The sequence below is a fragment of the Tenrec ecaudatus genome, chromosome 1 (genome assembly GCF_050624435.1).
Source record: "Tenrec ecaudatus isolate mTenEca1 chromosome 1, mTenEca1.hap1, whole genome shotgun sequence".
Lineage (NCBI taxonomy): Eukaryota > Metazoa > Chordata > Mammalia > Afrosoricida > Tenrecidae > Tenrec > Tenrec ecaudatus.
This window is the reverse complement of record NC_134530.1, coordinates 42,897,001-42,910,657: the sequence shown is the minus strand read 5'-3', so window position 1 is coordinate 42,910,657 and position 13,657 is coordinate 42,897,001.

Genomic DNA, 13,657 nt, shown 5'->3' with positions numbered 1-13,657 from the left:
CTGGGAGGGGATTATATGTAGATCCTTGTGATCAATTCCTCCCCTCCCCCCACCTTCCCCTTCCCCTCCTGGTATCTCTATTTCCTTTATTGGTCCTGAAAGGTTTATCTGTCCAGTATTCCCTGTGTTGCGAGCTCTTATCTGTGTATCTACTCTGGTCTAACCGGATTTGTAAGGTAGAATGGGGGGTCAGGATAGTGGCGGGGAAGGGAGCATTAAAGAACTAGAGGAAAGTTATGTGTTTCGTCAGGTGCTATACTGCACCCTGACTAGCTCATCGATTCCTTATGTCCTTCTGTAAGGGGATGTCCAATTTTCTACAGATTGGCTTTGGATCTCCACTCCACCCTTCCCCTCATTCACATAGATATGATTTTTTGTTTTGGGTTTTTGATGTCTGATACCTGATCCCATCGACAGCTCATGATCATACAGGCTGGTGTGCTTCCTCCAGCTGGATTTTGTTGTTTCCCAGCTAGATGGCCACTTGTTTATCTTCAAGCCTTTAAGACCTCAGACACTATCTCTTTTGATAGCCAGGCACCATCAGCTTTCTTCACCACATTTGCTTAAGCACCCATTTGTCTTCAGTGATCATGTCAGGGAAGGTGAGCAGCACAGAATGCCGGGTTATTAGAACAGAGTGTTCTTGCGTCGAGGGGGTACTTGAGTGGAGGCCCAATGTCTGTCTGCTGTCTTAATATTTAACAAATAAATATATGTACATAGATCTATTTCCCTATTGTTATATATACATGTATTTACGTATGTATATAAATGTCCCTTGCCTCCTAGTTCTTTCTTCTATTTCCTTTTACTTTCCTCTTGTCCCACTATCATGTTCAGTCTTCATTTGGGTTTCAGTAATTTCTCTCGGCTACATTGCCCTTGATCAAGCCCCACCAGGCATCCCATGCTTTCCTCGCCATCAATTTTAGATCACTTGCCATTCCCTTGTCCCTGGGCTTGCTGGCATCCCCTCTCCTTTCCTTCCCCTCCCCCCTCTTCTATGTCTCCCCCGGAACCATTAGTCCCATTTTATTCTCCTCCAGGTTGTTTATTCCGCCTATCTTATCTAGATAGACATGCAGAGACAATAATAAGCACAAAAAATAGGTAGGCAAAACATAACAACAAAAGAAAACAAGAAAACAACAACAAGACCAACAGCAGAAAAAGAAAAGCCTATAAATAGTCCCAGGTCTGTCTGTTGATCTGTAGGAGTGTTTTCCAGTCGAGTCTGATGGGGTGCCACCCCCTGGCCCCAAAGGCTATTTTTGGTAAATCTCCAGGACTTCATTGCTTTTGTTGCCCTTGCTGCTCTGTTGCATGCCCTTCGTGTTTGGTCCCAGTGTGGTGGGGTCAGATCAGGCACAATTCCTGCACTGCCTGCAGTGTTGTCCCCTGTAGCACTATGGGTCAGTGAGGGACGTCGTGTCTCGTGATGGGGCGGCCCCTATGGTCCTCTCTGTGCACTGCTGCTCAGAGCCAGAATATCCTCCTCAGGGCTTGGTGGGCCAGGATGAGTTCCACTCTCTCTCCTTCCCTTTTCATTTGCTCCTGATCTGCAGCGTCCCTCTCCCTGAGCTGCAGCTTCTGTGCTGTCCTCTAAAGTGTATTCTTCAGGGAGAAGTGTCCACATAGTTGGGATTTGGGCTGGCCCCCAGATTTGTCTGTTGGTTCACTGCTTCATGTCAGTATGTTGCATTCATGTCTTGGCGTACCAGGTTGAAATCTGGTCCCTCTCTCCCTCTCCTGTGGAGATGTAAACAATACCCTCCTCTTGGGTGGGTTAGTGCCCTGTTCCCCCATTACCCGGGTCTTCTTTCTTTCGCCCTCCTTTTTAGTTGGCTGCCATATGTATCCCTGGATTGGGTCTGGCCCCTGCCATAGTACCTGGACCTTACCCCAGGAATGTATGTATACAGTAGCTTTTTCCCTATGCCCCTTTTGCATTTTTAAGCTTACCTCAGTGGACTCATGTTGTACTTGTCCTTTTGTGCTTGACTTACTTCACTTAGCATAATTTTCTCCAGTTCTTCCCATGCGTGATGTGCTTTATGCATTCATAACTGCTGAAAAATATTTTTTAAGTGGTAAAAAGCTTCACTGAGCACTGAGGTTTGCCTGATTCAAGCCAGGTTACTTTCCGTTGCCTCATATGCATGTGAAAGTTGGACAATGAATAAGGAAGACAAGGAAATGATGCCTTTAAAATGCGTTATTGGCAAAGAATATTGACCACACCATGACCTACCAGAGGAATGAACAAGACTCTCTTGGAAGAAGTTCAGCCAGAATGCTCTTTAGAGGTGAGGATTGTGAAATTCCTTCTCTTAGAGTTTGGAGATGTTACCAGGAGGCCCCAAACCGGTGAAGGGTCAACCACAAAGAGGCTGGATGGACACAGTGGCTGCAGCAATGGGCTCAAGCACAGCAACCATTGTGAGGGTGGCACAGGAGCGGGCAGCGTTTCCTTCTGCTGTGCCCAGTGTCACTGTGAGGCGGGGCCAGCCTGATGGCACATGGCAACAGTAGCGACAAACGCAGGGGCAGGAAAGAAGCGGAAAGGGAGAGTCATCGTTTCGGAAGCAGCGAGTTTCTGTTTCATGTGATGAGAAATTTGGAAACAATGTGGGTGATGGTTGTACAACACGCTTCATGTGATCGATATCACCAAATTGGTAAATAGTATATATAATAATGTTATATATTTATATGCACAGATAATATCGGAGGCCTGGTGGTGTGGTGGGTTACATTTTGGGCTGTGTGATAGTTAAGGTTTATTGTGCCAACCTGGCCGATAGATGCATGTGTGATTAATTGAAGGGCAGAGAGATAAATGGCTCGGTGAACCTCGCCTTTCTTGTTCTCAGGTCTCTTGCTCTCTGATGATCAGACCAGGGTACGGCTGCCTTAGCTAGTTCTCTGCCTCAGCTGGAAAGGCTCACTTCCTGTGAGACATCCCTGAGGAGAAGTCACATGGAGCTACCCTGATGCAGCCCTGGTGCTGGAGCAGCCACGTGAAGACCCCTGCCAGCGCTGAGATGCTTACACACACACACACACACACACACTGATTCTGCTTTCCTCCTGCAGTCGGCATCATTGCATGTGTTTTGTGAATTTGAGGAGGATTTTGTATATCCATGTCAGACTTATGGGCTTGGACTGGAATGCTTAATGTACACTCTCTTATGAAATATGAGTGTTTATGAATTTTGTTTCTCTAGTCTACCCAGACTAACACAGGCTGCTAACCACAAGGTCAGCAGTTCAAATCCACCAGCTGCTCTGCAGGAGAAAGATGAAACTCTACTTTGGTAAAAAGCTATAGTTTTGGAAACCCACAGGGGTAGTTCTCCTCTGTCCTATGGGGTCTCTATGAGTTAGAAATGACTCAATGATAGTGAATGAATGAGTGATTTATAATAGGACATCAAAAATGTGGAAAAATGGAATGAGAGGATATTGGAATTTTCTCATGAACTTTTGGAAGCCTGTGTGTGTTCTACAATAAAGAAAAAAAATGCTTGGCGAAAATCCCAACTTATTTTGCTGGCAGAATTTGAAAGTTATCTCAGCAACGTCAGCTCAGCTTTGGAGTCTCAGTGGTTTGAATTCCCTGGGGGCCCAGAGACTTCCTTTGTTGAAAGCACACACTCTTTCTGTTAGCCCAGCGGTTCTCAACCTTCCTCATGCTGTGACCCTTTCATACAGTTCTTCATGTGGTGGTGACGCCCCCCCCCCCGTAACATTTTCATTGCTACTTCATAACTATAATTTTGCTTCTGTTGTGAATCATCATGTAAATATTTGATATGCAGGATGTATTTTCATTGTTACAAATTGAACACATGTAATTAAAGCATAGTGATTCATCACAAAAACAACATGTAATTATATATTGTGAAATATTTATTTGTAATTACAAATGAATGAAAATTTCTCTGGAAGCGTGGGGTAGCCTGGGTAACAGTCTTCACTCTGGGCACTCGGATGTGGGCTTGTCTGCATGTGGGTGGACCCGCCTGGAGACGGACAGAGGAGCGGTGTCTCGGTTCCTAAGACCATCGGGAATAGGTGTTTTCCGGTGGTCTTAGGCGACCCCTGTGAAAGGGGCATTCAGCCCCCAAAGGGGTCGTGACCCACAGGTTGAGAACCACTGTTAGACTTTTAGTAGAGTCTCCACGCAAATGCCAGTGGCATTATAAATGATAAACGATCTGTGGCTAATTTATTACTAATAATTTTTAAGTATGAAAGGTTTTATAAGGGTTTAAAAGGACTAAACTGGCACATTTGTCTATTTCTGTAGCATGCAAAGCGAAAACAAAACCATTCTAAAAAGTACATGTGGATGGGGCATCTCTAACGACGATTAAATCTATTTTCAAAGAAGTCAGTAAATGTTATTCTTTGACACTTAAAAGGAGTGAACCTAATTTGCACAGAGAAGAGAGCAAGCAATCCTGAGACATAACATTTCTTATCCAGGTAGAATATAGACAACAAAGCATTTGTCATTTCAACCATTTTTTCTAAATCACCTTAGTTATCTTTATCATGTTGTATTACTATCATTATTATCCACTTTGCACTCAACAGTCCACACGCATTGTGCTTCAACTCATCTGCTGCAATCCCCTCTTCTTCCTCTGTTCCCGTTTCCATTGCTCCTCCATGGCGAACCCTTGCAACTTTGACGGTGGGCAGAAGCTGCCCTTTTCATTTCATCTGGCTTATTTTTCCCTCTCCTTTCCTCTCTTTTTTAACCACAGGGGTGGGTTCTGTTCCAGACCTGAAGGGTAACTGAGGACCACAGCCTCCAGAGACCCACTTGTCCCTTTCTGACCAGCAGGCCTGGTCACCTTTATGACTCTGAGTTTGATCCACACTTTCCCCCACTCTATCGAGGACCTTGAAATGTAACCCTTTTCAGATCAATTGGTAGCTGGGCACCATCTAGTTCTTTTGGTCTCAGAATTGTGGAGACTAATGTTTGGGTGGTTAATTAGTTCATCACACTAACTATTTTCCTATGTCTTTCGATGTTCATTCTTCTTCTTTCCTTTAGATGGAGAGAGACCAATGGTTGAATCTTAGGTTGTTCATGAGCATATAAGACCGTAGCCAGCAGTTCTCAATCTGTGGGCTGCGGCCTTTCGCAGGGGTCGCCCGATTCAAAACAGTAGCTAAATTACAGTTATGAAGTAGCAACAAAACTAATTTCCTGGTTGCGGGGGGGGGGGGGGTCACCACCACATGAGGAACTGTGTGAAAGGAAGGTTGAGAACCACTGCCCTAGTCCATACGCAACCACGTGGAATGTAGAACTCCAAGTGAGAGTTCTTTGTGAACTCTGTTATACCAACAGACCTTGGTTTTCCCCCGAGACGATGGTCTTGATCTCTTAATTCATTTCCAAATGTTTCATCACCCTTAAGTGAAACTCAGTGCCCCTCAAGTAATATTTCCCCCTTTCCTGTTCCCACCCTTTCCTGGTAACAGCTAACAAACTTTGATGTCCATGCATTTGCCCATTCTTCTTGAGGCTGTTCAGAGTTTGTTATGGTCAGGACGGTCAAACGCCTTTGCACAGCCAATAAAACACAAGGAAACATCTTTCTGGTATTCTCTGCTTTCATCCAGCATCCATCTGACATCAGCAATAATACCCCTTATTCTATGTCTTCTTCTGAATCCAGCCTGAAACCCCGGCAGCTCCCTGTCAATGTGCCGCTGCCACTGTTGTTGGATGATCTTCAGCAACACGTTACTTGCATGTGATATGAATGATACTGTTCTGTAATCTGAGCGTTCTGTTGGGTCACCTTTCTTTGGAATGGGCACAAATATGGATCTCTTCCAGTCAGTTGGCCAAGTAACTGCCTTTCAAATTTCCTGACATAGACCAGTAATTGCTTCCAAAGGTTCATCAGCTTGCTGAAACATCTCAATTGGTATTCCATCAATTCCTGGAGCCTTGTTTTTGGCTAATGCTTTCAGTGTAGCTTTGACTTTGGCCTTTCGTACCATTGGTTCTTGCTCATCTACTGCCTCCTGAAATGGTGGAAAGTTGACTCGTTGTTTTTGATACGGTGACTCTGTGTGCTCTTTCCTTTTTCTTTTGTCGCTTCCTTTATCATTCAATATTTTGCACATTGAATCTTTCAAGATTGCAAATCGAGACTTGAAATTTTTCTTTAGTTTTTTTCAGTTTCAGATATGCTGAGTGCATTCTTTCCTTTTGTTTATCTAAACTCTAGATCTTTGTACATTTCATTATAATATTTTACTTTGTTTTCTAGAGCTGCCCTTTGTAATTTTCTGTTCAGCTCTGTGATGTCATCATTTCTTCCATTTTCCTTGGATACTCTATGATTCAGAGCAAGTTTCAGAGTCTCTTCTCACATCCATGTTGATCGTTTCTTTCTCTTATCTTTTTAGTAACCTTTTGCTTTCTTCATGAATGATGTTCGTGATGCATCAAATCTGTTCTTAGGCAGGCAGAGCTTGAACTCTGAAAAAGTAGGAACGCTGAATGGAATTATTTCATAAAGGCTTTGATTTATGTTTTCCTCAAAGGTAAAATCAACTATGGACAGCAAGCTCATTGACTCAGGGATTTCACTTACAGAATAAAATTTTGAAATATTTGTATTAATAACATTTTACTATATATATTAAACCTACAGGAAGTTGAGCATTTCTTTCAGCTTGAAAGCCCGTTTCATGCAAGTTTTCAAGCAAACCTCATTATGCCTAGCATCTCTTTATATAAAGTGAAAGAACAAATTAGTGTGTTTTCTGGGAAATCTCATAGATCATTTTAGGTATAAAAGAAATACTGAAAAATTCATTTGATTTTTTTTCTGATTTAGGCTCTGATTTTGTAAAGGCAAAAATATGAAAAGTTTTCAGAGGCTATTTGGATGCTTGATTAAGATGCTACATCAATTAAAAACAAGCACAGGTGGTAACAAGATTATAGGGAACATTAGCTCTTTCATACATAAGTAACCTTTGTTCTTTTAAACTTCCCTTACAAGAATCAAAGATGTGATAAAATAAAAATAAATCACAGAAAATAATTTTACTCAGGCCCAGAATGTTTGCTAGCTGGACAATTAGAAAAAAGTAAAGAATAAACTTTTCTATTCTCAGCAAAAGCATCAGTCGGCAAACCAAGGAAACAAACCAATTCAGACAGAGCCCAGTTGGCGTCATTCTTCACCGGTGCATAGTTTCCTTTTACATGCAGGTATCTATCACACATGAAGGCAAGAAAATGGACTCGCCAAACTAGGTCTTTTAATATATCCTTTAATACCCTGGTTCTAATAGATGCTTTACTGGAGCATGGTTGTACTTAAGCACAGGAAATTCACAAGTGAAAATAATTTTTATTAGTCCTACGATGTCATTTATGTAGTTAGCACCAGACAGGGATGGTTCGAGGGTAGACTTCTTACCTTCCATGCAGGAGACCTGGGTTTCATACATGGTCAATGTACCTTGTGCAGGGCTGCATATATCACTATGGGATGAAGTAGGAAGGCTTGGTGAGTGAGCTCCATCTGCAAGTACCATGGGTCACAATGGGCTGACCTGGTCTGATGGCAGGCACAGGGCCTGGCACCATTGGACGCTGTGGTGCATGAGTCTCCAGGAGTCGGGGCCAGCTAAGAACAGGAGGATACCAGGGTCATGAGCTTCCAGGGAGGACCTGGCAAGCAGTGCCCCTTCTAATCAGTCCCAGTTCCTGGGTCAGGATTCTCTCACTTGCTTATTTTCTGAGGCCTGCTTGGCTTCACTGATAGAGCAGTGAGGAACTCTTGGAGCTGACTCTTTAAGATGGGGCACATTAATAGCTCTATCACGTGGCCAGTAACAAGAATGTGATGGAGAAAGAGAAAACAGGATGAGGAGACAGCTTGTCGCAGGCAGTCAAGGAAGTCCTTCCTGTGGAGAAGACATATGAGCAAAGACAGAAGAGAGGATCAAGGCAAGAAATTATGCAGGTGGAACAGTTCTAGGCAGAGGGAACAGCAAGATCAAAGGCCTTGAGGATAGAGAGAGAGAGAGAGAGAGAGAGAGAGAGAGAGAGAGAGAGAGAGAGAGAGAGAGAGAGAGAGAGAGAGAGAGAGAGAGAGAGAGAGAGAGAGAGAGAGAGAGAGAGAGAGAGAGAGAGAGAGAGAGAGAGAGAGAGAGAGAGAGAGAGAGAGAGAGAGAGAGAGAGAGAGAGAGAGAGAGAGAGAGAGAGAGAGAACTGTAGGTGCTGAGGTCAGCACGGATGTGTCCATGTGTCATAGTGACACTATAGGTCCCAGGAGAACTGTTCCATAGGGGTTTCCAGACTCGTCTTTACTGGAGTCGGTCTCTAGGGCTTTCCCCCCCCAGAATTGCTCACAGTTACTGCCCACAAAAGCTTGGTAGCCACAGAAAAGCTTCTGACTATTACTCTCAATGAGACAGGAAGTCCTTAGACAGTGTGAGTGAGTGGAGGTGTCACATCATGTGACTTCTGGTTAAACCACAAACAATTATAGGCATGCATGCACACCCTACCTGGATTTATTGCACTTTGCTTTATTGTACCTCACAGATACGGAATTTTTCACAAATTGAAGGTTTGTGGCAACCCTGCAAAGAGCAAGTCTATTAAAGCCATGCTTCCAACAGCGGGAGCTCACTTCAGGTCTCTCTGCCACCTTTTAGCCATTATCACATTATTTCATAGTGTTATTGCAACTTAATAGACTGCGGCGTAAATATAATTTTTATATTTACTGGGAAACAAAAAATGTGCAACTTGTTTTATTACAATATTACAATGTATTACAGTATTGCAATATCCATCTTATGGTAATGTCCACTTGATACTGTTGTTGTTGGGTGCCACTGAGTCGGTTCCAACCCATAGTGACGTATGCACAAGAGAACAAAGCAGGGCCCAGGTCCTGCACCATTCTCACAACTGTCTCTCAAGCTGCATTGAGCCTCTTGTTGCAGCCACTGTATTGATCCATCTCCTTGAGGACCTTCCTCATTTCCACTGACCCTCTACTTCACCAAGCATGATGTCCTTCTCCAGGGACAAGTCTCGCCCGACAACATGTCCAAAGTATGTAACATGAAGTTTTGCCACCTTGTCTCTAAGAAGGCCATACTTCTTATAAGATAGACTGATTTGTCCTTTTAGCAGTCCATAGTATTTTCAATATTCTTCTCCAGCCCCACAATTCAAATGCATTGATTCCTCTTTGGTCTTTCTTATTCAGTGTCCAACTTTCACATGCATATGAGGCCATGGAAAATACCAATGATTGGGTCAGGTTCTCCTTAGTCCTCAAAGTAACATCCTTGCTTTTCAATACTCTAAGGGGTCTTATGCAGCACATTTACCCAATGCAAGGTGTCCTTTTATCTCTTGACTGTTGCTTCTATGAGCATTGATTGTGGATCTAAGCAAGACAAAATCCTTGACAACTTCAACTTTTTTTTCTCCATTTATCATGATGTCACCTATTGGTCCAGGTGTGAGGCTTGTGGTCTTTTTTCATCGAGTCTTAAACCCTACAAAAGGCTTTATTCTAGTACTGGCTTTATTGAGGTGGCCTGGAAGCCACAGCCTCTCCAAGGTTGGCCTGTGGCCTGTGTGGGGCACAGGCTGCAGTAAGAGTGAAGCAAGGAGACTGAGCAGGGGTCTGGTGCAATAATGCAGTTAAGAGAGGCTGTTGGCCTGATACTGGTGGGGTGTGAAAGAATGAATGAATGAGCAAATCAGGTCTACTTGAAGGGTCGACATAGCAATGCTGATTATGTTTATAAGTATTTGTGAGGAGGATTCAAACTCAGCATCAAACTCCCTCCATAAACTCCCTCCACTACTACTCCAGCCCCCAGTCTAGGAACTCAGCACCACATATACAGTGTGTTAATGAAGGTAATTCCTAGCACTCTTTTCCACCCTGTAAATGAGCCAAGAGGGCTAGATACCCAGGGAGTAGACGTGTGACTTAACCTTAGCCAATAACGCTCTAATGCCATCAAGAATGGAAAAAGGGGTTGAGCCTGACCTTCTTTGTGAAGACATTAGCTGTGTCTTCTGCGACAGACAAGGGCACTATTGTATGACTCCAGAGAGCACCGCTTCCACTCCGTTCTCTGTTAGTAAGGGCAGAGATTGGCAAACATTGTTCTATAAACATTTTAGATTGTGTAAGCAATCATCTCAGTGGTCAACTCTCCTGTCAGCACACCAACAGCCACCGACAACAGGTGACTAACAGGGCTTGTAGACACAGTTGTTGCTCACTGCAAGAAAGGAGCCTGGTGGCATAACTCTTAAGCAGTCAACTGCTAACCAGAAGTTTGGCGGTTCCAACCTACCCAGCGACTGGCAGTCTGCTTCTGTCAACACGGCAGCCGAGAAAACCCTGGGAGACGGTGCTCTCTGTCACATAGGGTCACTAGAGTGGGATTTCCTTGGTGGCACACAGCAACATTGTTCACTGCCGATTAAAGAAACCAGCAATGTTCTAAGGAAGAGGTAGTGCTAATAAATCTTTACTCACAAAACCACACAGTGGACTGCAATTGGCCAGCAGCCATAGCTTGCTAACCCGTGGTCTAGGGGCACAGTGTTCTCTGCCTCAAGAGTTGTGCAAACTTGGCTTCCAGGCTTCTAGAACTCCCTGGGTTCCTGTGGATTTTCCTAATCCGTCTTCACATCTTTTTCTTGATTCTATGAACCTCATTATCCTTCTAATGAACTTTGGTTTTGCTTAAAGTAGAATCCACTTATTTAGCTTCCAACCGAGAACCCAGTGAGGCGGCACTGACTTAAGTTGTTTATTTCTGTGTGGCTCTCAGAAAGAAAACGGTAAGAGATTGCGGCTCAGAGCTCGCTCCCACTGCTGGAGACGAGCTCAAAGCGGAGACTGGGAAGCAGAGTCCTTAGTGTCATCCTGGTTTAAGTTCGATCGGTGTTTTGTTTCCTTCTGCATCATTTTAACTGCCTACCTCTTTCTTAGAAGGCTACTGATTTCTTCAATCATAACTGCAGCGAACAATAACTGCCCCAGCACAAGTCTGTCCATTGACCTCTCCTTTTCCCCAAGCTCCACCCTGCACCAGCCGCTTGGCTGTTGGTGCTGCGTGTTTCCTGTTTACAGAGAGACATGAAATATAGTAGTTGAAGAGCCTACTCCTAATACTTCGCTGCTTCCTTTTGCCTAACAAGATGGATTTCACTTGGCTATGAGTTTTATTTATCTTTGGAAGTAATGGATTTAATGAGGTTTAGAAATTCATGACTATATAAGTCCATATCCATAAGGTACTCCATTCACATTTCTGGTTTGATGTTTTATTTATAAACTCCACCCTGTTCCAAAGAGAGATTACTAAATGTGTGCTGTGCAGAAGACGTTTTAAACAGCACATGATGGGATTAAGGGCTAAGAAAAACTAGGCAGGAGGCGGGGGGGGGGGTTGAGGGCAACGACTAGATGAATTAATAGATAAAGTAGAACACAAGGCTCCAAAATTGCCTAAGGTTCTAAGCAGATGCTGCAGATACAGTGCACATCTTGTTCTGAGCTTCCTGGTTGGCTAAGCAAGCAGGGAAGTACTTCTGCTGTACAATTCACGGTGTCTTGAAGACAGATTGCTCAGTGTTCAGATGGGTTCTCTGCAGAAGCAAAATCAATGCTGCACATGTATGAATATCTTGTTGTTGGTAAGTGCCGTCGAGTGGGTTCCAACTCAGGGAGACGCTGCGTGCCACAGAATGTGACGTGCCCAGCACTGCTCGTCCTCACACTTGTTCCGCTCGAGGCCACCTTGTCCAGGGCCTTCCCCTTCTGCGCTGCCCCTCCACTTTACTAAGCACGACGTCCTTCTCCAGTGACTGCTCTGCCCTGGCAACCTGTCCAAAGTACGTGAAACGAGGTCTCTCTCTGGCCTTGCTTTTGAGGAGCATTCTGGCTGCACTTCTTCCAAGACAGATTTATTTTCTCTTTTGGCAATTATATTTTATTCTTTGGTCTTCGTTTTCAATGTCCAACTTTCACATGCATATGAGGCAATTGAAAATACCATGGTTTAGGTCAGGTACACCTTTGTCTGGTCTTGTGCAATGGATTTACCCAATGCCATGTGTTGTTTGATCTCTTGACTTTGGCTTTCATGAGCATTGATTGTGGATCATAAATAAATACTGGCAGCACTTACTGGTCTATGCCAGGAAATTTGGAGAGCAGCTACTTGACCAACTGTCTGGAAGATGTCCATATTTGTACCCATTCCATTTAAAAAGGTGGCCCAACCCCCCGCTATCATGACCTCAGTGCTGATTCCCACTCTGGACTGGGTCAGAACATATACATAGGTATAGCCAGGAGATAAAGGTCACAACACACAGAACCCAGGAATAGGAATAGCGATACCAAAAGGGTAGGGGGAAGGGAGGGAGTGGGGAAGGAGGTGCCGATTGCACTGAATGGCACATAACTACACACACCCCTCCAGGGGGGAGAACAAGAAACCAGAGGGGAAGGGAGACAATGGTCAGTGTGAGATATGAAAATAATAACAATCTGTAATCTATCAAGGGGCCATGAGGGTAAGGGAGGGAGAGGGGAGGAGAGGAGCCCATCCCAAGGGCTCAATAGAAAGTACATGTCTAGAAAAGAACGAAGGCAACATATGTACGAATTTCTCTGACACAATTGCTGTGTGGACTGTAACAAGAGCTGTAAGAGCCCCTAATAAAATGCTCTAGAAAAAAAACCGGTGACCCAAGAGAATGCTCAAACTATGGAACAATATCATTAATATCACACGAAGTAATATTTTGCTAGAGATCATACAACAACTGTAACTGCCAGAGGTCCAGGCCAGATTCAGAAGAGGGCATGGAACAGGGGATATCGTTGCTGATGTCAGAAGGCTGTTGGCAGCATAGGTGCTTGACACACTGGATGAATGTATGGATTGCGATAAGAGATGTAAGAGCCCCCAACAAATGTATTTAATTTTAAAAAGATATGCAAATAATTTATAATTTATCAAGGGTTCATGAGAGTGAAAGGGTGGTGGAGGGAGGAAAAAAATGAAGAGCTGAGACCAAGGGCTCAAGTAGAGAGAAAATGTTTTGAAAAGGAAGATGGCAACATATGTACACATGTGCTTGATACAATGGATGTTTGGATTGTTATAAGAGCCCCTAATAAAATGATAAAAACCAATACAATAAGAAGGGTGTGCATCAGGGTTGTATCCTCTCACCATACTTATTCAGTCTCTATGCTGAGCAAATAGAGAAGCTGGATTATATGAAGAGGAAAATGAAGCTTCAGGGTTGGAGGAAGGTTTATTAACCTGGGCTATGCAGATAACACAACCTTGCTTGCTGAAAGTGAGGAGACTTGAAGCCCTTGCTGATGAAGATCAAGGATTGCAGCCTTCAGTGTGGATGATAACTCAATGTTAAGCAGACCAAAATCCTCACACTGGAATAACAGGTAACATCATGATAAATGGAGAAAAGGTTGAAGTTGTCAAGGATTTTGTCTTGCTTAGATTCACCATCAATGCTCATGGAACAGCAGTCATGAAATTAAAAGATGAATTACATTAGGTAAAT